We start from the raw sequence: 25,037 nt of genomic DNA, 5'->3' as shown, positions 1-25,037 counted from the left end.
TGATGCATATACGCAGGGAAGAAGCTGCGCAACGACTTTCCTTTAGTAGAGAAAAATTGCGCATCGTGGTCTCTAATGGTGAACCCGAGCAAAAATCGGTATCAGTTCAACAAGTAGAAATGTCATGGGTAAAAGAGTTGATGCATATACGCAGGGAAGAAGCTGCGCAACGACTTTCCTTTAGTAGAGAAAAATTGCGCATCGTGGTCTCTAATGGTGAACCCGAGCAGAAATCGGTATCAGTTCAACAAGTAGAAATGTCACGGGTAAAAGAGTTGATGCATATACGCAGGGAAGAAGCTGCGCAACGGCTTTCCTTTAGTAGAGAAAAATTCCGCATCGGGGTCTCTAATGGTGAACCCGAGCAAAAATCGGTATCAGTTCAACAAGTAGAAATATCACGGCTAAAGAGTTGATGCATATACGCAGGGAAGAAGCTGCGCAACGACTTTCCTTTAGTAGAGAAAAATTGCGCATCGTGGTCTCTAATGGTGAACCCGAGCAGAAATCGGTATCAGTTCAACAAGTAGAAATATTACGGGTAAGAGAGTTGATGCATATACGCAGGGAAGAAGCTGCGCAACGACTTTCCTTTAGTAGAGAAAAATTGCGCATCGTGGTCTCTAATGGTGAACCCGAGCAGAAATCGGTATCAGTTCAACAAGTAGAAATGTCACGGGTAAAAGAGTTGATGCATATACGCAGGGAAGAAGCTGCGCAACGACTTTCCTTTAGTAGAGAAAAATTGCGCATCGTGGTCTCTAATGGTGAACCCGAGCAAAAATCGGTATCAGTTCAACAAGTAGAAATATCACGGCTAAAGAGTTGATGCATATACGCAGGGAAGAAGCTGCGCAACGACTTTCCTTTAGTAGAGAAAAATTGCGCATCGTGGTCTCTTATGGTGAACCCGAGCAGAAATCGGTATCAGTTCAACAAGTAGAAATGTCACGGGTAAAAGAGTTGATGCATATACGCAGGGAAGAAGCTGCGCAACGGCTTTCCTTTAGTAGAGAAAAATTCCGCATCGGGGTCTCTAATGGTGAACCCGAGCAGAAATCGGTATCAGTTCAACAAGTAGAAATGTCATGGGTAAAAGAGTTGATGCATATACGCAGGGAAGAAGCTGCGCAACGACTTTCCTTTAGTAGAGAAAAATTGCGCATCGTGGTCTCTAATGGTGAACCCGAGCAGAAATCGGTATCAGTTCAACAAGTAGAAATATTACGGGTAAGAGAGTTGATGCATATACGCAGGGAAGAAGCTGCGCAACGACTTTCCTTTAGTAGAGAAAAATTGCGCATCGTGGTCTCTAATGGTGAACCCGAGCAGAAATCGGTATCAGTTCAACAAGTAGAAATGTCAGGGGTAAAAGAGTTGATGCATATACGCAGGGAAGAAGCTGCGCAACGACTTTCCTTTAGTAGAGAAAAATTGCGCATCGTGGTCTCTAATGGTGAACCCGAGCAGAAATCGGTATCAGTTCAACAAGTAGAAATATCACGGGAAAAGAGTTGATGCATATACGCAGGGGAGAAGCTGTGCAACGACTTTCCTTTAGTAGAGAAAAATTGAGCATCGTGGTCTCTAATGGTGAACCCGAGCAGAAATCGGTATCAGTTCAACAAGTAGAAATATCACGGGAAAAGAGTGGATGCATATACGCAGGGGAGAAGCTGCGCAACGACTTTCCTTTAGTAGAGAAAAATTGCGCATCGTGGTCTCTAATGGTGAACCCGAGCAGAAATCAGTATCAGTTCAACAAGTAGAAATGTCACGGGTAAAAGAGTTGATGCATATACGCAGGGAAGAAGCTGCGCAACGGCTTTCCTTTAGTAGAGGAAAATTGCGCATCTTGGTCTCTAATGGTGAACCCGAGCAGAAATCGGTATCAGTTCAACAAGTAGAAATATCACGGGAAAAGAGTTGATGCATATACGCAGGGGAGAAGCTGCGCAACGACTTTCCTTTAGTAGAGAAAAATTGCGCATCGTGGTGTCTAATGGTGAACCCGAGCAGAAATCGTATCAGTTCAACAAGTAGAAATATCACGGGTAAAAGAGTTGATGCATATATGCAGGGAAGAAGCTGCGCAACGACTTTCCTTTAGTAGAGAAAAATTGCGCATCGTGGTCTCTAATGGTGAACCCGAGCAGAAATCGGTATCAGTTCAACAAGTAGAAATGTCACGGGTAAAAGAGTTGATGCATATACGCAAGGAAAGAAGCTGCGCAACGACTTTCCTTTAGTAGAGAAAAATTGCGCATCGTGGTCTCTAATGGTGAACCCGAGCAGAAATCGGTATCAGTTCAACAAGTAAAAATGTCACGGGTAAAAGAGTGGATGCATATACGCAGGGAAGAAGCTGCGCAACGACTTTCCTTTAGTAGAGAAAAATTGCGCATCGTGGTCTCTAATGGTGAACCCGAGCAGAAATCGGTATCAGTTCAACAAGTAGAAATGTCACGGGTAAAAGAGTTGATGCATATACGCAGTGAAGAAGCTGCGCAACGACTTTCCTTTAGTAGAGAAAAATGACGCATCGTGGTCTCTAATGGTGAACCCGAGCAGAAATCGGTATCAGTTCAACAAGTAGAAATGTCACGGGTAAAAGAGTTGATGCATATACGCAGGGAAGAAGCTGCGCAACGACTTTCCTTTAGTAGAGAAAAATTGCGCATCGTGGTCTCTAATGGTGAACCCGAGCAGAAATCGGTATCAGTTCAACAAGAAGAAATGTCACGGGTAAAAGAGTTGATGCATATACGCAGGGAAGAAGCTGCGCAACGGCTTTCCTTTAGTAGAGAAAAATAGCGCATCGGGGTCTCTAATGGTGAACCCGAGCAGAAATCGGTATCAGTTCAACAAGTAGAAATGTCACGGGTAAAAGAGTTGATGCATATACGCAGGGAAGAAGCTGCGCAACGACTTTCCTTTAGTAGAGAAAAATTGCGCATCGTGGTCTCTAATGGTGAACCCGAGCAGAAATCGGTATCAGTTCAACAAGTAGAAATATCACGGGAAAAGAGTTGATGCATATACGCAGGGGAGAAGCTGCGCAACGACTTTCCTTTAGTAGAGAAAAATTGAGCATCGTGGTCTCTAATGGTGAACCCGAGCAGAAATCGGCATCAGTTCAACAAGTAGAAATATCACGGGAAAAGAGTTGATGCATATACGCAGGGGAGAAGCTGCGCAACGACTCTCCTTTAGTAGAGAAAAATTGCGCATCGTGGTCTCTAATGGTGAACCCGAGCAGAAATCAGTATCAGTTCAACAAGTAGAAATGTCACGGGTAAAAGAGTTGATGCATATACGCAGGGAAGAAGCTGCGCAACGGCTTTCCTTTAGTAGAGAAAAATTGCGCATCTTGGTCTCTAATGGTGAACCCGAGCAGAAATCGGTATCAGTTCAACAAGTAGAAATATCACGGGAAAAGAGTTGATGCATATACGCAGGGGAGAAGCTGCGCAACGACTTTCCTTTAGTAGAGAAAAATTGCGCATCGTGGTGTCTAATGGTGAACCCGAGCAGAAATCAGTATCAGTTCAACAAGTAGAAATATCACGGGTAAAAGAGTTGATGCATATATGCAGGGAAGAAGCTGCGCAACGACTTTCCTTTAGTAGAGAAAAATTGCGCATCGTGGTCTCTAATGGTGAACCCGAGCAGAAATCGGTATCAGTTCAACAAGTAGAAATGTCACGGGTAAAAGAGTTGATGCATATACGCAAGGAAAGAAGCTGAGCAACGACTTTCCTTTAGTAGAGAAAAATTGCGCATCGTGGTCTCTAATGGTGAACCCGAGCAGAAATCGGTATCAGTTCAACAAGTAGAAATGTCACGGGTAAAAGAGTTGATGCATATACGCAAGGAAAGAAGCTGCGCAACGACTTTCCTTTAGTAGAGAAAAATTGCGCATCGTGGTCTCTAATGGTGAACCCGAGCAGAAATCGGTATCAGTTCAACAAGTAGAAATGTCACGGGTAAAAGAGTGGATGCATATACGCAGGGAAGAAGCTGCGCAACGACTTTCCTTTAGTAGAGAAAAATTGCGCATCGTGGTCTCTAATGGTGAACCCGAGCAGAAATCGGTATCAGTTCAACAAGTAGAAATGTCACGGGTAAAAGAGTTGATGCATATACGCAGTGAAGAAGCTGCGCAACGACTTTCCTTTAGTAGAGAAAAATGACGCATCGTGGTCTCTAATGGTGAACCCGAGCAGAAATCGGTATCAGTTCAACAAGTAGAAATGTCACGGGTAAAAGAGTTGATGCATATACGCAGGGAAGAAGCTGCGCAACGGCTTTCCTTTAGTAGAGAAAAATTGCGCATCTTGGTCTCTAATGGTGAACCCGAGCAGAAATCGGTATCAGTTCAACAAGTAGAAATATCACGGGAAAAGAGTTGATGCATATACGCAGGGAAGAAGCTGCGCAACGGCTTTCCTTTAGTAGAGAAAAATTGCGCATCGTGGTCTCATAATGGTGAACCCGAGTAGAAATCGGTATCAGTTCAACAAGTAGAAATGTCACGGGTAAAAGAGTTGATGCATATACGCAGGGAAGAAGCTGCGCAACGGCTTTCCTTTAGTAGAGAAAAATTCCGCATCGGGGTCTCTAATGGTGAACCCGAGCAGAAATCGGTATCAGTTCAACAAGTAGAAATATAACGGGTAAAAGAGTTGATGCATATATGCAGGGAAGAAGCTGCGCAACGACTTTCCTTTAGTAGAGAAAAATTGCGCATCGTGGTCTCTAATGGTGAACCCGAGCAGAAATCGGTATCAGTTCAACAAGTAGAAATGTCACGGGTAAAAGAGTTGATGCATATACGCAAGGAAAGAAGCTGCGCAACGACTTTCCTTTAGTAGAGAAAAATTGCGCATCGTGGTCTCTAATGGTGAACCCGAGCAGAAATCGGTATCAGTTCAACAAGTAGAAATGTCACGGGTAAAAGAGTGGATGCATATACGCAGGGAAGAAGCTGCGCAACGACTTTCCTTTAGAAGAGAAAAATTGCGCATCGTGGTCTCTAATGGTGAACCCGAGCAGAAATCGGTATCAGTTCAACAAGTAGAAATGTCACGGGTAAAAGAGTTGATGCATATACGCAGTGAAGAAGCTGCGCAACGACTTTCCTTTAGTAGAGAAAAATGACGCATCGTGGTCTCTAATGGTGAACCCGAGCAGAAATCGGTATCAGTTCAACAAGTAGAAATGTCACGGGTAAAAGAGTTGATGCATATACGCAGGGAAGAAGCTGCGCAACGGCTTTCCTTTAGTAGAGAAAAATTCCGCATCGGGGTCTCTAATGGTGAACCCGAGCAGAAATCGGTATCAGTTCAACAAGTAGAAATGTCATGGGTAAAAGAGTTGATGCATATACGCAGGGAAGAAGCTGCGCAACGGCTTTCCTTTAGTAGAGAAAAATAGCGCATCGGGGTCTCTAATGGTGAACCCGAGCAGAAATCGGTATCAGTTCAACAAGTAGAAATGTCACGGGTAAAAGAGTTGATGCATATACGCAGGGAAGAAGCTGCGCAACGACTTTCCTTTAGTAGAGAAAAATTGCGCATCGTGCTCTCTAATGGTGAACCCGAGCAGAAATCGGTATCAGTTCAACAAGTAGAAATATCACGGGAAAAGAGTTGATGCATATACGCAGGGGAGAAGCTGCGCAACGACTTTCCTTTAGTAGAGAAAAATTGCGCATCGTGGTGTCTAATGGTGAACCCGAGCAGAAATCGGTATCAGTTCAACAAGTAGAAATATCACGGGTAAAAGAGTTGATGCATATATGCAGGGAAGAAGCTGCGCAACGACTTTCCTTTAGTAGAGAAAAATTGCGCATCGTGGTCTCTAATGGTGAACCCGAGCAGAAATCGGTATCAGTTCAACAAGTAGAAATGTCACGGGTAAAAGAGTTGATGCATATACGCAAGGAAAGAAGCTGCGCAACGACTTTCCTTTAGTAGAGAAAAATTGCGCATCGTGGTCTCTAATGGTGAACCCGAGCAGAAATCGGTATCAGTTCAACAAGTAGAAATGTCACGGGTAAAAGAGTGGATGCATATACGCAGGGAAGAAGCTGCGCAACGACTTTCCTTTAGTAGAGAAAAATTGCGCATCGTGGTCTCTAATGGTGAACCCGAGCAGAAATCGGTATCAGTTCAACAAGTAGAAATGTCACGGGTAAAAGAGTTGATGCATATACGCAGTGAAGAAGCTGCGCAACGACTTTCCTTTAGTAGAGAAAAATGACGCATCGTGGTCTCTAATGGTGAACCCGAGCAGAAATCGGTATCAGTTCAACAAGTAGAAATGTCACGGGTAAAAGAGTTGATGCATATACGCAGGGAAGAAGCTGCGCAACGGCTTTCCTTAAGTAGAGAAAAATTCCGCATCGGGGTCTATAATGGTGAACCCGAGCAGAAATCGGTATCAGTTCAACAAGTAGAAATGTCATGGGTAAAAGAGTTGATGCATATACGCAGGGAAGAAGCTGCGCAACGGCTTTCCTTTAGTAGAGAAAAATAGCGCATCGGGGTCTCTAATGGTGAACCCGAGCAGAAATCGGTATCAGTTCAACAAGTAGAAATGTCACGGGTAAAAGAGTTGATGCATATACGCAGTGAAGAAGCTGCGCAACGACTTTCCTTTAGTAGAGAAAAATGACGCATCGTGGTCTCTAATGGTGAACCCGAGCAGAAATCGGTATCAGTTCAACAAGTAGAAATGTCACGGGTAAAAGAGTTGATGCATATACGCAGGGAAGAAGCTGCGCAACGGCTTTCCTTTAGTAGAGAAAAATTGCGCATCTTGGTCTCTAATGGTGAACCCGAGCAGAAATCGGTATCAGTTCAACAAGTAGAAATGTCACGGGTAAAAGAGTTGATGCATATACGCAAGGAAAGAAGCTGCGCAACGACTTTCCTTTAGTAGAGAAAAATTGCGCATCGTGGTCTCTAATGGTGAACCCGAGCAGAAATCGGTATCAGTTCAACAAGTAGAAATGTCACGGGTAAAAGAGTGGATGCATATACGCAGGGAAGAAGCTGCGCAACGACTTTCCTTTAGTAGAGAAAAATTGCGCATCGTGGTCTCTAATGGTGAACCCGAGCAGAAATCGGTATCAGTTCAACAAGTAGAAATGTCACGGGTAAAAGAGTTGATGCATATACGCAGTGAAGAAGCTGCGCAACGACTTTCCTTTAGTAGAGAAAAATGACGCATCGTGGTCTCTAATGGTGAACCCGAGCAGAAATCGGTATCAGTTCAACAAGTAGAAATGTCACGGGTAAAAGAGTTGATGCATATACGCAGGGAAGAAGCTGCGCAACGGCTTTCCTTTAGTAGAGAAAAATTCCGCATCGGGGTCTCTAATGGTGAACCCGAGCAGAAATCGGTATCAGTTCAACAAGTAGAAATGTCATGGGTAAAAGAGTTGATGCATATACGCAGGGAAGAAGCTGCGCAACGGCTTTCCTTTAGTAGAGAAAAATAGCGCATCGGGGTCTCTAATGGTGAACCCGAGCAGAAATCGGTATCAGTTCAACAAGTAGAAATGTCACGGGTAAAAGAGTTGATGCATATACGCAGGGAAGAAGCTGCGCAACGACTTTCCTTTAGTAGAGAAAAATTGCGCATCGTGGTCTCTAATGGTGAACCCGAGCAGAAATCGGTATCAGTTCAACAAGTAGAAATATCACGGGAAAAGAGTTGATGCATATACGCAGGGGAGAAGCTGCGCAACGACTTTCCTTTAGTAGAGAAAAATTGCGCATCGTGGTGTCTAATGGTGAACCCGAGCAGAAATCGGTATCAGTTCAACAAGTAGAAATATCACGGGTAAAAGAGTTGATGCATATATGCAGGGAAGAAGCTGCGCAACGACTTTCCTTTAGTAGAGAAAAATTGCGCATCGTGGTCTCTAATGGTGAACCCGAGCAGAAATCGGTATCAGTTCAACAAGTAGAAATGTCACGGGTAAAAGAGTTGATGCATATACGCAAGGAAAGAAGCTGCGCAACGACTTTCCTTTAGTAGAGAAAAATTGCGCATCGTGGTCTCTAATGGTGAACCCGAGCAGAAATCGGTATCAGTTCAACAAGTAGAAATGTCACGGGTAAAAGAGTGGATGCATATACGCAGGGAAGAAGCTGCGCAACGACTTTCCTTTAGTAGAGAAAAATTGCGCATCGTGGTCTCTAATGGTGAACCCGAGCAGAAATCGGTATCAGTTCAACAAGTAGAAATGTCACGGGTAAAAGAGTTGATGCATATACGCAGTGAAGAAGCTGCGCAACGACTTTCCTTTAGTAGAGAAAAATGACGCATCGTGGTCTCTAATGGTGAACCCGAGCAGAAATCGGTATCAGTTCAACAAGTAGAAATGTCACGGGTAAAAGAGTTGATGCATATACGCAGGGAAGAAGCTGCGCAACGGCTTTCCTTTAGTAGAGAAAAATTCCGCATCGGGGTCTCTAATGGTGAACCCGAGCAGAAATCGGTATCAGTTCAACAAGTAGAAATGTCATGGGTAAAAGAGTTGATGCATATACGCAGGGAAGAAGCTGCGCAACGGCTTTCCTTTAGTAGAGAAAAATAGCGCATCGGGGTCTCTAATGGTGAACCCGAGCAGAAATCGGTATCAGTTCAACAAGTAGAAATGTCACGGGTAAAAGAGTTGATGCATATACGCAGTGAAGAAGCTGCGCAACGACTTTCCTTTAGTAGAGAAAAATGACGCATCGTGGTCTCTAATGGTGAACCCGAGCAGAAATCGGTATCAGTTCAACAAGTAGAAATGTCACGGGTAAAAGAGTTGATGCATATACGCAGGGAAGAAGCTGCGCAACGGCTTTCCTTTAGTAGAGAAAAATTGCGCATCTTGGTCTCTAATGGTGAACCCGAGCAGAAATCGGTATCAGTTCAACAAGTAGAAATGTCACGGGTAAAAGAGTTGATGCATATACGCAGGGAAGAAGCTGCGCAACGGCTTTCCTTTAGTAGAGAAAAATTGCGCATCTTGGTCTCTAATGGTGAACCCGAGCAGAAATCGGTATCAGTTCAACAAGTAGAAATATCACGGGAAAAGAGTTGATGCATATACGCAGGGAAGAAGCTGCGCAACGACTTTCCTTTAGTAGAGAAAAATTGCGCATCGTGGTCTCTAATGGTGAACCCGAGCAGAAATCGGTATCAGTTCAACAAGTAGAAATGTCACGGGTAAAAGAGTTGATGCATATACGCAGGGAAGAAGCTGCGCAACGACTTTCCTTTAGTAGAGAAAAATTGCGCATCGTGGTCTCTAATGGTGAACCCGAGCAGAAATCGGTATCAGTTCAACAACTAGAAATGTCACGGGTAAAAGAGTTGATGCATATACGCAAGGAAAGAAGCTGCGCAACGACTTTCCTTTAGTAGAGAAAAATTGCGCATCGTGGTCTCTAATGGTGAACCCGAGCAGAAATCGGTATCAGTTCAACAAGTAGAAATGTCACGGGTAAAAGAGTGGATGCATATACGCAGGGAAGAAGCTGCGCAACGACTTTCCTTTAGTAGAGAAAAATTGCGCATCGTGGTCTCTAATGGTGAACCCGAGCAGAAATCGGTATCAGTTCAACAAGTAGAAATGTCACGGGTAAAAGAGTTGATGCATATACGCAGTGAAGAAGCTGCGCAACGACTTTCCTTTAGTAGAGAAAAATGACGCATCGTGGTCTCTAATGGTGAACCCGAGCAGAAATCGGTATCAGTTCAACAAGTAGAAATGTCACGGGTAAAAGAGTTGATGCATATACGCAGGGAAGAAGCTGCGCAACGGCTTTCCTTTAGTAGAGAAAAATTGCGCATCTTGGTCTCTAATGGTGAACCCGAGCAGAAATCGGTATCAGTTCAACAAGTAGAAATATCACGGGAAAAGAGTTGATGCATATACGCAGGGAAGAAGCTGCGCAACGGCTTTCCTTTAGTAGAGAAAAATTGCGCATCGTGGTCTCATAATGGTGAACCCGAGTAGAAATCGGTATCAGTTCAACAAGTAGAAATGTCACGGGTAAAAGAGTTGATGCATATACGCAGGGAAGAAGCTGCGCAACGGCTTTCCTTTAGTAGAGAAAAATTCCGCATCGGGGTCTCTAATGGTGAACCCGAGCAGAAATCGGTATCAGTTCAACAAGTAGAAATATCACGGGTAAAAGAGTTGATGCATATATGCAGGGAAGAAGCTGCGCAACGACTTTCCTTTAGTAGAGAAAAATTGCGCATCGTGGTCTCTAATGGTGAACCCGAGCAGAAATCGGTATCAGTTCAACAAGTAGAAATGTCACGGGTAAAAGAGTTGATGCATATACGCAAGGAAAGAAGCTGCGCAACGACTTTCCTTTAGTAGAGAAAAATTGCGCATCGTGGTCTCTAATGGTGAACCCGAGCAGAAATCGGTATCAGTTCAACAAGTAGAAATGTCACGGGTAAAAGAGTGGATGCATATACGCAGGGAAGAAGCTGCGCAACGACTTTCCTTTAGTAGAGAAAAATTGCGCATCGTGGTCTCTAATGGTGAACCCGAGCAGAAATCGGTATCAGTTCAACAAGTAGAAATGTCACGGGTAAAAGAGTTGATGCATATACGCAGTGAAGAAGCTGCGCAACGACTTTCCTTTAGTAGAGAAAAATGACGCATCGTGGTCTCTAATGGTGAACCCGAGCAGAAATCGGTATCAGTTCAACAAGTAGAAATGTCACGGGTAAAAGAGTTGATGCATATACGCAGGGAAGAAGCTGCGCAACGGCTTTCCTTTAGTAGAGAAAAATTCCGCATCGGGGTCTCTAATGGTGAACCCGAGCAGAACTCGGTATCAGTTCAACAAGTAGAAATGTCATGGGTAAAAGAGTTGATGCATATACGCAGGGAAGAAGCTGCGCAACGGCTTTCCTTTAGTAGAGAAAAATAGCGCATCGGGGTCTCTAATGGTGAACCCGAGCAGAAATCGGTATCAGTTCAACACGTAGAAATGTCACGGGTAAAAGAGTTGATGCATATACGCAGGGAAGAAGCTGCGCAACGACTTTCCTTTAGTAGAGAAAAATTGCGCATCGTGGTCTCTAATGGTGAACCCGAGCAGAAATCGGTATCAGTTCAACAAGTAGAAATATCACGGGAAAAGAGTTGATGCATATACGCAGGGGAGAAGCTGCGCAACGACTTTCCTTTAGTAGAGAAAAATTGCGCATCGTGGTGTCTAATGGTGAACCCGAGCAGAAATCGGTATCAGTTCAACAAGTAGAAATATCACGGGTAAAAGAGTTGATGCATATATGCAGGGAAGAAGCTGCGCAACGACTTTCCTTTAGTAGAGAAAAATTGCGCATCGTGGTCTCTAATGGTGAACCCGAGCAGAAATCGGTATCAGTTCAACAAGTAGAAATGTCACGGGTAAAAGAGTTGATGCATATACGCAAGGAAAGAAGCTGCGCAACGACTTTCCTTTAGTAGAGAAAAATTGCGCATCGTGGTCTCTAATGGTGAACCCGAGCAGAAATCGGTATCAGTTCAACAAGTAGAAATGTCACGGGTAAAAGAGTGGATGCATATACGCAGGGAAGAAGCTGCGCAACGACTTTCCTTTAGTAGAGAAAAATTGCGCATCGTGGTCTCTAATGGTGAACCCGAGCAGAAATCGGTATCAGTTCAACAAGTAGAAATGTCACGGGTAAAAGAGTTGATGCATATACGCAGTGAAGAAGCTGCGCAACGACTTTCCTTTAGTAGAGAAAAATGACGCATCGTGGTCTCTAATGGTGAACCCGAGCAGAAATCGGTATCAGTTCAACAAGTAGAAATGTCACGGGTAAAAGAGTTGATGCATATACGCAGGGAAGAAGCTGCGCAACGGCTTTCCTTTAGTAGAGAAAAATTCCGCATCGGGGTCTCTAATGGTGAACCCGAGCAGAAATCGGTATCAGTTCAACAAGTAGAAATGTCATGGGTAAAAGAGTTGATGCATATACGCAGGGAAGAAGCTGCGCAACGGCTTTCCTTTAGTAGAGAAAAATAGCGCATCGGGGTCTCTAATGGTGAACCCGAGCAGAAATCGGTATCAGTTCAACAAGTAGAAATGTCACGGGTAAAAGAGTTGATGCATATACGCAGTGAAGAAGCTGCGCAACGACTTTCCTTTAGTAGAGAAAAATGACGCATCGTGGTCTCTAATGGTGAACCCGAGCAGAAATCGGTATCAGTTCAACAAGTAGAAATGTCACGGGTAAAAGAGTTGATGCATATACGCAGGGAAGAAGCTGCGCAACGGCTTTCCTTTAGTAGAGAAAAATTGCGCATCTTGGTCTCTAATGGTGAACCCGAGCAGAAATCGGTATCAGTTCAACAAGTAGAAATATCACGGGAAAAGAGTTGATGCATATACGCAGGGAAGAAGCTGCGCAACGGCTTTCCTTTAGTAGAGAAAAATTGCGCATCGTGGTCTCATAATGGTGAACCCGAGTAGAAATCGGTATCAGTTCAACAAGTAGAAATGTCACGGGTAAAAGAGTTGATGCATATACGCAGGGAAGAAGCTGCGCAACGGCTTTCCTTTAGTAGAGAAAAATTCTGCATCGGGGTCTCTAATGGTGAACCCGAGCAGAAATCGGTATCAGTTCAACAAGTAGAAATGTCACGGGTAAAAGAGTGGATGCATATACGCAGGGAAGAAGCTGCGCAACGACTTTCCTTTAGTAGAGAAAAATTGCGCATCGTGGTCTCTAATGGTGAACCCGAGCAGAAATCGGTATCAGTTCAACAAGTAGAAATGTCACGGGTAAAAGAGTTGATGCATATACGCAGTGAAGAAGCTGCGCAACGACTTTCCTTTAGTAGAGAAAAATGACGCATCGTGGTCTCTAATGGTGAACCCGAGCAGAAATCGGTATCAGTTCAACAAGTAGAAATGTCACGGGTAAAAGAGTTGATGCATATACGCAGGGAAGAAGCTGCGCAACGGCTTTCCTTTAGTAGAGAAAAATTCCGCATCGGGGTCTCTAATGGTGAACCCGAGCAGAAATCGGTATCAGTTCAACAAGTAGAAATGTCATGGGTAAAAGAGTTGATGCATATACGCAGGGAAGAAGCTGCGCAACGGCTTTCCTTTAGTAGAGAAAAATAGCGCATCGGGGTCTCTAATGGTGAACCCGAGCAGAAATCGGTATCAGTTCAACAAGTAGAAATGTCACGGGTAAAAGAGTTGATGCATATACGAAGTGAAGAAGCTGCGCAACGACTTTCCTTTAGTAGAGAAAAATGACGCATCGTGGTCTCTAATGGTGAACCCGAGCAGAAATCGGTATCAGTTCAACAAGTAGAAATGTCACGGGTAAAAGAGTTGATGCATATACGCAGGGAAGAAGCTGCGCAACGGCTTTCCTTTAGTAGAGAAAAATTGCGCATCTTGGTCTCTAATGGTGAACCCGAGCAGAAATCGGTATCAGTTCAACAAGTAGAAATATCACGGGAAAAGAGTTGATGCATATACGCAGGGAAGAAGCTGCGCAACGGCTTTCCTTTAGTAGAGAAAAATTGCGCATCGTGGTCTCATAATGGTGAACCCGAGTAGAAATCGGTATCAGTTCAACAAGTAGAAATGTCACGGGTAAAAGAGTTGATGCATATACGCAGGGAAGAAGCTGCGCAACGGCTTTCCTTTAGTAGAGAAAAATTCTGCATCGGGGTCTCTAATGGTGAACCCGAGCAGAAATCGGTATCAGTTCAACAAGTAGAAATATCACGGGTAAAAGAGTTGATGCATATATGCAGGGAAGAAGCTGCGCAACGACTTTCCTTTAGTAGAGAAAAATTGCGCATCGTGGTCTCTAATGGTGAACCCGAGCAGAAATCGGTATCAGTTCAACAAGTAGAAATGTCACGGGTAAAAGAGTTGATGCATATACGCAAGGAAAGAAGCTGCGCAACGACTTTCCTTTAGTAGAGAAAAATTGCGCATCGTGGTCTCTAATGGTGAACCCGAGCAGAAATCGGTATCAGTTCAACAAGTAGAAATGTCACGGGTAAAAGAGTGGATGCATATACGCAGGGAAGAAGCTGCGCAACGACTTTCCTTTAGTAGAGAAACATTGCGCATCGTGGTCTCTAATGGTGAACCCGAGCAGAAATCGGTATCAGTTCAACAAGTAGAAATGTCACGGGTAAAAGAGTTGATGCATATACGCAGGGAAGAAGCTGCGCAACGACTTTCCTTTAGTAGAGAAAAATTGCGCATCGTGGTCTCTAATGGTGAACCCGAGCAGAAATCGGTATCAGTTCAACAAGAAGAAATGTCACGGGTAAAAGAGTTGATGCATATACGCAGGGAAGAAGCTGCGCAACGGCTTTCCTTTAGTAGAGAAAAATAGCGCATCGGGGTCTCTAATGGTGAACCCGAGCAGAAATCGGTATCAGTTCAACAAGTAGAAATGTCACGGGTAAAAGAGTTGATGCATATACGCAGGGAAGAAACTGCGCAACGGCTTTCCTTTAGTACAGAAAAATTGCGCATCGTGGTCTCTATTGGTGAACCCGAGCAGAAATCGGTATCAGTTCAACAAGTAGAAATGTCCCGGGTAAAAGAGTGGATGCATATACGCAAGGAAAGAAGCTGCGCAACGACTTTCCTTTAGTAGAGAAAAATTGCGCATCGTGGTCTCTAATGGTGAACCCGAGCAGAAATCGGTATCAGTTCAACAAGTAGAAATGTCACGGGTAAAAGAGTGGATGCATATACGCAGGGAAGAAGCTGCGCAACGACTTTCCTTTAGTAGAGAAAAATTGCGCATCGTGGTCTCTAATGGTGAACCCGAGCAGAAATCGGTATCAGTTCAACAAGTAGAAATGTCACGGGTAAAAGAGTTGATGCATATACGCAGTGAAGAAGCTGCGCAACGACTTTCCTTTAGTAGAGAAAAATGACGCATCGTGGTCTCTAATGGTGAACCCGAGCAGAAATCGGTATCAGTTCAACAAGTAGAAATGTCACGGGTAAAAGAGTTGATGCATATACGCAGGGAAGAAGCTGCGCAACGGCTTTCCTTTAGTAGAGAAAAATTCCGCATCGGGGTCTCTAATGGTGAACCCGAGCAGAAATCGGTATCAGTTCAACAAGTAGAAATGTCATGGGTAAAAGAGTTGATGCATATACGCAGGGAAGAAGCTGCGCAACGGCTTTCCTTTAGTAGAGAAAAATAGCGCATCGGGGTCTCTAATGGTGAACCCGAGCAGAAATCGGTATCAGTTCAACAAGTAGAAATGTCACGGGTAAAAGAGTTGATGCATATACGCAGTGAAGAAGCTGCGCAACGACTTTCCTTTAGCAGAGAAAAATGACGCATCGTGGTCTCTAATGGTGAACCCGAGCAGAAATCGGTATCAGTTCAACAAGTAGAAATGTCACGGGTAAAAGAGTTGATGCATATACGCAGGGAAGAAGCTGCGCAACGGCTTTCCTTTAGTAGAGAAAAATTGCGCATCTTGGTCTCTAATGGTGAACCCGAGCAGAAATCGGTATCAGTTCAACAAGTAGAAATGTCACGGGTAAAAGAGTTGATGCATATACGCAGGGAAGAAGCTGCGCAACGGCTTTCCTTTAGTAGAGAAAAATTGCGCATCTTGGTCTCTAATGGTGAACCCGAGCAGAAATCGGTATCAGTTCAACAAGTAGAAATATCACGGGAAAAGAGTTGATGCATATACGCAGGGAAGAAGCTGCGCAACGACTTTCCTTTAGTAGAGAAAAATTGCGCATCGTGGTCTCTAATGGTGAACCCGAGCAGAAATCGGTATCAGTTCAACAAGTAGAAATGTCATGGGTAAAAGAGTTGATGCATATACGCAGGGAAGAAGCTGCGCAACGGCTTTCCTTTAGTAGAGAAAAATAGCGCATCGGGGTCTCTAATGGTGAACCCGAGCAGAAATCGGTATCAGTTCAACAAGTAGAAATGTCACGGGTAAAAGAGTGGATGCATATACGCAGGGAAGAAGCTGCGCAACGACTTTCCTTTAGTAGAGAAAAATTGCGCATCGTGGTCTCTAATGGTGAACCCGAGCAGAAATCGGTATCAGTTCAACAAGTAGAAATGTCACGGGTAAAAGAGTTGATGCATATACGCAGTGAAGAAGCTGCGCAACGACTTTCCTTTAGTAGAGAAAAATGACGCATCGTGGTCTCTAATGGTGAACCCGAGCAGAAATCGGTATCAGTTCAACAAGTAGAAATGTCACGGGTAAAAGAGTTGATGCATATACGCAGGGAAGAAGCTGCGCAACGGCTTTCCTTTAGTAGAGAAAAATTCCGCATCGGGGTCTCTAATGGTGAACCCGAGCAGAAATCGGTATCAGTTCAACAAGTAGAAATGTCATGGGTAAAAGAGTTGATGCATATACGCAGGGAAGAAGCTGCGCAACGGCTTTCCTTTAGTAGAGAAAAATAGCGCATCGGGGTCTCTAATGGTGAACCCGAGCAGAAATCGGTATCAGTTCAACAAGTAGAAATGTCACGGGTAAAAGAGTTGATGCATATACGAAGTGAAGAAGCTGCGCAACGACTTTCCTTTAGTAGAGAAAAATGACGCATCGTGGTCTCTAATGGTGAACCCGAGCAGAAATCGGTATCAGTTCAACAAGTAGAAATGTCACGGGTAAAAGAGTTGATGCATATACGCAGGGAAGAAGCTGCGCAACGGCTTTCCTTTAGTAGAGAAAAATTGCGCATCTTGGTCTCTAATGGTGAACCCGAGCAGAAATCGGTATCAGTTCAACAAGTAGAAATATCACGGGAAAAGAGTTGATGCATATACGCAGGGAAGAAGCTGCGCAACGGCTTTCCTTTAGTAGAGAAAAATTGCGCATCGTGGTCTCATAATGGTGAACCCGAGTAGAAATCGGTATCAGTTCAACAAGTAGAAATGTCACGGGTAAAAGAGTTGATGCATATACGCAGGGAAGAAGCTGCGCAACGGCTTTCCTTTAGTAGAGAAAAATTCTGCATCGGGGTCTCTAATGGTGAACCCGAGCAGAAATCGGTATCAGTTCAACAAGTAGAAATATCACGGGTAAAAGAGTTGATGCATATATGCAGGGAAGAAGCTGCGCAACGACTTTCCTTTAGTAGAGAAAAATTGCGCATCGTGGTCTCTAATGGTGAACCCGAGCAGAAATCGGTATCAGTTCAACAAGTAGAAATGTCACGGGTAAAAGAGTTGATGCATATACGCAAGGAAAGAAGCTGCGCAACGACTTTCCTTTAGTAGAGAAAAATTGCGCATCGTGGTCTCTAATGGTGAACCCGAGCAGAAATCGGTATCAGTTCAACAAGTAGAAATGTCACGGGTAAAAGAGTGGATGCATATACGCAGGGAAGAAGCTGCGCAACGACTTTCCTTTAGTAGAGAAAAATTGCGCATCGTGGTCTCTAATGGTGAACCCGAGCAGAAATCGGTATCAGTTCAACAAGTAGAAATGTCACGGGTAAAAGAGTTGATGCATATACGCAGGGAAGAAGCTGCGCAACGACTTTCCTTTAGTAGAGAAAAATTGCGCATCGTGGTCTCTAATGGTGAACCCGAGCAGAAATCGGTATCAGTTCAACAAGAAGAAATGTCACGGGTAAAAGAGTTGATGCATATACGCAGGGAAGAAGCTGCGCAACGGCTTTCCTTTAGTAGAGAAAAATAGCGCATCGGGGTCTCTAATGGTGAACCCGAGCAGAAATCGGTATCAGTTCAACAAGTAGAAATGTCACGGGTAAAAGAGTTGATGCATATACGCAGGGAAGAAACTGCGCAACGGCTTTCCTTTAGTACAGAAAAATTGCGCATCGTGGTCTCTATTGGTGAACCCGAGCAGAAATCGGTATCAGTTCAACAAGTAGAAATGTCCCGGGTAAAAGAGTGGATGCATATACGCAAGGAAAGAAGCTGCGCAACGACTTTCCTTTAGTAGAGAAAAATTGCGCATCGTGGTCTCTAATGGTGAACCCGAGCAGAAATCGGTATCAGTTCAACAAGTAGAAATGTCACGGGTAAAAGAGTGGATGCATATACGCAGGGAAGAAGCTGCGCAACGACTTTCCTTTAGTAGAGAAAAATTGCGCATCGTGGTCTCTAATGGTGAACCCGAGCAGAAATCGGTATCAGTTCAACAAGTAGAAATGTCACGGGTAAAAGAGTTGATGCATATACGCAGTGAAGAAGCTGCGCAACGACTTTCCTTTAGTAGAGAAAAATGACGCATCGTGGTCTCTAATGGTGAACCCGAGCAGAAATCGGTATCAGTTCAACAAGTAGAAATGTCACGGGTAAAAGAGTTGATGCATATACGCAGGGAAGAAGCTGCGCAACGGCTTTCCTTTAGTAGAGAAAAATTCCGCATCGGGGTCTCTAATGGTGAACCCGAGCAGAAATCGGTATCAGTTCAACAAGTAGAAATGTCATGGGTAAAAGAGTTGATGCATATACGCAGGGAAGAAGCTGCGCAACGGCTTTCCTTTAGTAGAGAAAAATAGCGCATCGGGGTCTCTAATGGTGAACCCGAGCAGAAATCGGTATCAGTTCAACAAGTAGAAATGTCACGGGTAAAAGAGTTGATGCATATACGCAGTGAAGAAGCTGCGCAACGACTTTCCTTTAGTAGAGAAAAATGACGCATCGTGGTCTCTAATGGTGAACCCGAGCAGAAATCGGTATCAGTTCAACAAGTAGAAATGTCACGGGTAAAAGAGTTGATGCATATACGCAGGGAAGAAGCTGCGCAACGGCTTTCCTTTAGTAGAGAAAAATTGCGCATCTTGGTCTCTAATGGTGAACCCGAGCAGAAATCGGTATCAGTTCAACAAGTAGAAATGTCACGGGTAAAAGAGTTGATGCATATACGCAGGGAAGAAGCTGCGCAACGGCTTTCCTTTAGTAGAGAAAAATTGCGCATCTTGGTCTCTAATGGTGAACCCGAGCAGAAATCGGTATCAGTTCAACAAGTAGAAATATCACGGGAAAAGAGTTGATGCATATACGCAGGGAAGAAGCTGCGCAACGACTTTCCTTTAGTAGAGAAAAATTGCGCATCGTGGTCTCTAATGGTGAACCCGAGCAGAAATCGGTATCAGTTCAACAAGTAGAAATGTCACGGGTAAAAGAGTTGATGCATATACGCAGGGAAGAAGCTGCGCAACGACTTTCCTTTAGTAGAGAAAAATTGCGCATCGTGGTCTCTAATGGTGAACCCGAGCAGAAATCGGTATCAGTTCAACAAGTAGAAATGTCACGGGTAAAAGAGTTGATGCATATACGCAAGGAAAGAAGCTGCGCAACGACTTTCCTTTAGTAGAGAAAAATTGCGCATCGTGGTCTCTAATGCTGAACCCGAGCAGAAATCGGTATCAGTTCAACAAGTAGAAATGTCACGGGTAAAAGAGTGGATGCATATACGCAGGGAAGAAGCTGCGCAACGACTTTCCTTTAGTAGAGAAAAATTGCGCATCGTGGTCTCTAATGGTGAACCCGAGCAGAAATCGGTATCAGTTCAACAAGTAGAAATGTCACGGGTAAAAGAGTTGATGCATATACGCAGTGAAGAAGCTGCGCAACGACTTTCCTTTAGTAGAGAAAAATGACGCATCGTGGTCTCTAATGGTGAACCCGAGCAGAAATCGGTATCAGTTCAACAAGTAGAAATGTCACGGGTAAAAGAGTTGATGCATATACGCAGGGAAGAAGCTGCGCAACGGCTTTCCTTTAGTAGAGAAAAATTGCGCATCTTGGTCTCTAATGGTGAACCCGAGCAGAAATCGGTATCAGTTCAACAAGTAGAAATATCACGGGAAAAGAGTTGATGCATATACGCAGGGAAGAAGCTGCGCAACGGCTTTCCTTTAGTAGAGAAAAATTGCGCATCGTGGTCTCATAATGGTGAACCCGAGTAGAAATCGGTATCAGTTCAACAAGTAGAAATGTCACGGGTAAAAGAGTTGATGCATATACGCAGGGAAGAAGCTGCGCAACGGCTTTCCTTTAGTAGAGAAAAATTCCGCATCGGGGTCTCTAATGGTGAACCCGAGCAGAAATCGGTATCAGTTCAACAAGTAGAAATATCACGGGTAAAAGAGTTGATGCATATATGCAGGGAAGAAGCTGCGCAACGACTTTCCTTTAGTAGAGAAAAATTGCGCATCGTGGTCTCTAATGGTGAACCCGAGCAGAAATCGGTATCAGTTCAACAAGTAGAAATGTCACGGGTAAAAGAGTTGATGCATATACGCAAGGAAAGAAGCTGCGCAACGACTTTCCTTTAGTAGAGAAAAATTGCGCATCGTGGTCTCTAATGGTGAACCCGAGCAGAAATCGGTATCAGTTCAACAAGTAGAAATGTCACGGGTAAAAGAGTGGATGCATATACGCAGGGAAGAAGCTGCGCAACGACTTTCCTTTAGTAGAGAAAAATTGCGCATCGTGGTCTCTAATGGTGAACCCGAGCAGAAATCGGTATCAGTTCAACAAGTAGAAATGTCACGGGTAAAAGAGTTGATGCATATACGCAGTGAAGAAGCTGCGCAACGACTTTCCTTTAGTAGAGAAAAATGACGCATCGTGGTCTCTAATGGTGAACCCGAGCAGAAATCGGTATCAGTTCAACAAGTAGAAATGTCACGGGTAAAAGAGTTGATGCATATACGCAGGGAAGAAGCTGCGCAACGGCTTTCCTTTAGTAGAGAAAAATTCCGCATCGGGGTCTCTAATGGTGAACCCGAGCAGAACTCGGTATCAGTTCAACAAGTAGAAATGTCATGGGTAAAAGAGTTGATGCATATACGCAGGGAAGAAGCTGCGCAACGGCTTTCCTTTAGTAGAGAAAAATAGCGCATCGGGGTCTCTAATGGTGAACCCGAGCAGAAATCGGTATCAGTTCAACACGTAGAAATGTCACGGGTAAAAGAGTTGATGCATATACGCAGGGAAGAAGCTGCGCAACGACTTTCCTTTAGTAGAGAAAAATTGCGCATCGTGGTCTCTAATGGTGAACCCGAGCAGAAATCGGTATCAGTTCAACAAGTAGAAATATCACGGGAAAAGAGTTGATGCATATACGCAGGGGAGAAGCTGCGCAACGACTTTCCTTTAGTAGAGAAAAATTGCGCATCGTGGTGTCTAATGGTGAACCCGAGCAGAAATCGGTATCAGTTCAACAAGTAGAAATATCACGGGTAAAAGAGTTGATGCATATATGCAGGGAAGAAGCTGCGCAACGACTTTCCTTTAGTAGAGAAAAATTGCGCATCGTGGTCTCTAATGGTGAACCCGAGCAGAAATCGGTATCAGTTCAACAAGTAGAAATGTCACGGGTAAAAGAGTTGATGCATATACGCAAGGAAAGAAGCTGCGCAACGACTTTCCTTTAGTAGAGAAAAATTGCGCATCGTGGTCTCTAATGGTGAACCCGAGCAGAAATCGGTATCAGTTCAACAAGTAGAAATGTCACGGGTAAAAGAGTGGATGCATATACGCAGGGAAGAAGCTGCGCAACGACTTTCCTTTAGTAGAGAAAAATTGCGCATCGTGGTCTCTAATGGTGAACCCGAGCAGAAATCGGTATCAGTTCAACAAGTAGAAATGTCACGGGTAAAAGAGTTGATGCATATACGCAGTGAAGAAGCTGCGCAACGACTTTCCTTTAGTAGAGAAAAATGACGCATCGTGGTCTCTAATGGTGAACCCGAGCAGAAATCGGTATCAGTTCAACAAGTAGAAATGTCACGGGTAAAAGAGTTGATGCATATACGCAGGGAAGAAGCTGCGCAACGGCTTTCCTTTAGTAGAGAAAAATTCCGCATCGGGGTCTCTAATGGTGAACCCGAGCAGAAATCGGTATCAGTTCAACAAGTAGAAATGTCATGGGTAAAAGAGTTGATGCATATACGCAGGGAAGAAGCTGCGCAACGGCTTTCCTTTAGTAGAGAAAAATAGCTCATCGGGGTCTCTAATGGTGAACCCGAGCAGAAATCGGTATCAGTTCAACAAGTAGAAATGTCACGGGTAAAAGAGTTGATGCATATACGCAGTGAAGAAGCTGCGCAACGACTTTCCTTTAGTAGAGAAAAATGACGCATCGTGGTCTCTAATGGTGAACCCGAGCAGAAATCGGTATCAGTTCAACAAGTAGAAATGTCACGGGTAAAAGAGTTGATGCATATACGCAAGGAAAGAAGCTGCGCAACGACTTTCCTTTAGTAGAGAAAAATTGCGCATCGTGGTCTCTAATGGTGAACCCGAGCAGAAATCGGTATCAGTTCAACAAGTAGAAATGTCACGGGTAAAAGAGTTGATGCATATACGCAGGGAAGAAGCTGCGCAACGGCTTTCCTTTAGTAGAGAAAAATTGCGCATCTTGGTCTCTAATGGTGAACCCGAGCAGAAATCGGTATCAGTTCAACAAGTAGAAATATCACGGGAAAAGAGTTGATGCATATACGCAGGGAAGAAGCTGCGCAACGGCTTTCCTTTAGTAGAGAAAAATTGCGCATCGTGGTCTCATAATGGTGAACCCGAGTAGAAATCGGTATCAGTTCAACAAGTAGAAATGTCACGGGTAAAAGAGTTGATGCATATACGCAGGGAAGAAGCTGCGCAACGGCTTTCCTTTAGTAGAGAAAAATTCTGCATCGGGGTCTCTAATGGTGAACCCGAGCAGAAATCGGTATCAGTTCAACAAGTAGAAATGTCACGGGTAAAAGAGTGGATGCATATACGCAGGGAAGAAGCTGCGCAACGACTTTCCTTTAGTAGAGAAAAATTGCGCATCGTGGTCTCTAATGGTGAACCCGAGCAGAAATCGGTATCAGTTCAACAAGTAGAAATGTCACGGGTAAAAGAGTTGATGCATATACGCAGTGAAGAAGCTGCGCAACGACTTTCCTTTAGTAGAGAAAAATGACGCATCGTGGTCTCTAATGGTGAACCCGAGCAGAAATCGGTATCAGTTCAACAAGTAGAAATGTCACGGGTAAAAGAGTTGATGCATATACGCAGGGAAGAAGCTGCGCAACGGCTTTCCTTTAGTAGAGAAAAATTCCGCATCGGGGTCTCTAATGGTGAACCCGAGCAGAAATCGGTATCAGTTCAACAAGTAGAAATGTCATGGGTAAAAGAGTTGATGCATATACGCAGGGAAGAAGCTGCGCAACGGCTTTCCTTTAGTAGAGAAAAATAGCGCATCGGGGTCTCTAATGGTGAACCCGAGCAGAAATCGGTATCAGTTCAACAAGTAGAAATGTCACGGGTAAAAGAGTTGATGCATATACGCAGTGAAGAAGCTGCGCAACGACTTTCCTTTAGTAGAGAAAAATGACGCATCGTGGTCTCTAATGGTGAACCCGAGCAGAAATCGGTATCAGTTCAACAAGTAGAAATGTCACGGGTAAAAGAGTTGATGCATATACGCAGGGAAGAAGCTGCGCAACGGCTTTCCTTTAGTAGAGAAAAATTGCGCATCTTGGTCTCTAATGGTGAACCCGAGCAGAAATCGGTATCAGTTCAACAAGTAGAAATATCACGGGAAAAGAGTTGATGCATATACGCAGGGAAGAAGCTGCGCAACGGCTTTCCTTTAGTAGAGAAAAATTGCGCATCGTGGTCTCATAATGGTGAACCCGAGTAGAAATCGGTATCAGTTCAACAAGTAGAAATGTCACGGGTAAAAGAGTTGATGCATATACGCAGGGAAGAAGCTGCGCAACGGCTTTCCTTTAGTAGAGAAAAATTCTGCATCGGGGTCTCTAATGGTGAACCCGAGCAGAAATCGGTATCAGTTCAACAAGTAGAAATATCACGGGTAAAAGAGTTGATGCATATATGCAGGGAAGAAGCTGCGCAACGACTTTCCTTTAGTAGAGAAAAATTGCGCATCGTGGTCTCTAATGGTGAACCCGAGCAGAAATCGGTATCAGTTCAACAAGTAGAAATGTCACGGGTAAAAGAGTTGATGCATATACGCAAGGAAAGAAGCTGCGCAACGACTTTCCTTTAGTAGAGAAAAATTGCGCATCGTGGTCTCTAATGGTGAACCCGAGCAGAAATCGGTATCAGTTCAACAAGTAGAAATGTCACGGGTAAAAGAGTGGATGCATATACGCAGGGAAGAAGCTGCGCAACGACTTTCCTTTAGTAGAGAAAAATTGCGCATCGTGGTCTCTAATGGTGAACCCGAGCAGAAATCGGTATCAGTTCAACAAGTAGAAATGTCACGGGTAAAAGAGTTGATGCATATACGCAGGGAAGAAGCTGCGCAACGACTTTCCTTTAGTAGAGAAAAATTGCGCATCGTGGTCTCTAATGGTGAACCCGAGCAGAAATCGGTATCAGTTCAACAAGAAGAAATGTCACGGGTAAAAGAGTTGATGCATATACGCAGGGAAGAAGCTGCGCAACGGCTTTCCTTTAGTAGAGAAAAATAGCGTATCGGGGTCTCTAATGGTGAACCCGAGCAGAAATCGGTATCAGTTCAACAAGTAGAAATGTCACGGGTAAAAGAGTTGATGCATATACGCAGGGAAGAAACTGCGCAACGGCTTTCCTTTAGTACAGAAAAATTGCGCATCGTGGTCTCTATTGGTGAACCCGAGCAGAAATCGGTATCAGTTCAACAAGTAGAAATGTCCCGGGTAAAAGAGTGGATGCATATACGCAGGGAAGAAGCTGCGCAACGACTTTCCTTTAGTAGAGAAAAATTGCGCATCGTGGTCTCTAATGGTGAACCCGAGCAGAAATCGGTATCAGTTCAACAAGTAGAAATGTCACGGGTAAAAGAGTTGATGCATATACGCAGGGAAGAAGCTGCGCAACGACTTTCCTTTAGTAGAGAAAAATTGCGCATCGTGGTCTCTAATGGTGAACCCGAGCAGAAATCGGTATCAGTTCAACAAGTAGAAATGTCACGGGTAAAAGAGTTGATGCATATACGCAGGGAAGAAACTGCGCAACGGCTTTCCTTTAGTAGAGAAAAA

The sequence above is a fragment of the Haemaphysalis longicornis genome, unplaced genomic scaffold (genome assembly GCF_048455015.1).
Source record: "Haemaphysalis longicornis isolate Haplotype H1 unplaced genomic scaffold, Haemaphysalis longicornis Haplotype H1 scaffold_7, whole genome shotgun sequence".
Classification (NCBI taxonomy): Eukaryota; Metazoa; Arthropoda; class Arachnida; order Ixodida; family Ixodidae; genus Haemaphysalis; species Haemaphysalis longicornis.
This window is presented reverse-complemented; position numbering follows the sequence as displayed.